Below are 627 nucleotides of genomic sequence, written 5' to 3'. Positions count from 1 at the left end.
TCCAGTTACCAAACTGGGCACAATATCACTTTTCATCATTAATTCTGGTCCTCAGAATCCTGCACTAAATAACTTTTTAATTTGATTCCAGAGAGAGCTTAAGCAGCCTCTCTTCCTTGCCTAATGTGATATAAATCGCAGATGCACTTTTATTGAATGGTTAAAGCAGCGACATGGAGATAATCAACACAAAACGCCCCGAACAAAACCATCGAGAGAAATAAAGCTGGTTAATAAGATTTTTGAGAAAGCTTTGTGTTAAAAAGTAAAAAGGGAAAACAGCTGAAGGTGACAGTTAGTTCATGGTTAATAGGATAAGAGCCCTACGGCGGAGGCTGCACACTTCTCTTCCTTTAGGTTCAGCCTCGCTAAAGAGCTGAATGGGACATTTAACACATCTGTTATATCCTCTAACAGGGAAATCAGGTGAAATAAACTTCTACAGCTCCCATCACTAAGCTACCGGAGAGCAAAAGCGTTGGGGCTGGCGAGAATTCCATTTTCCGACAAAAACATGACGAGAATGGCCCAACTTCCTTAGACTAAGTTAGGAAAAGCTGTTGTATTCTTGCCCTCGCCCTCGATCCCCCTTGCGCCTTTTTGTGAAGTTGGAGCCTATTACATGCA

Source organism: Petaurus breviceps, unplaced genomic scaffold, assembly GCF_028583685.1.
Source record: "Petaurus breviceps papuanus isolate PSGF00001 unplaced genomic scaffold, PetGlider_PUasm1.0 188, whole genome shotgun sequence".
Classification (NCBI taxonomy): domain Eukaryota; kingdom Metazoa; phylum Chordata; class Mammalia; order Diprotodontia; family Petauridae; genus Petaurus; species Petaurus breviceps.
The sequence above is the reverse complement of the archived record's forward strand: the minus strand, read 5'-3'. Positions refer to the sequence as shown.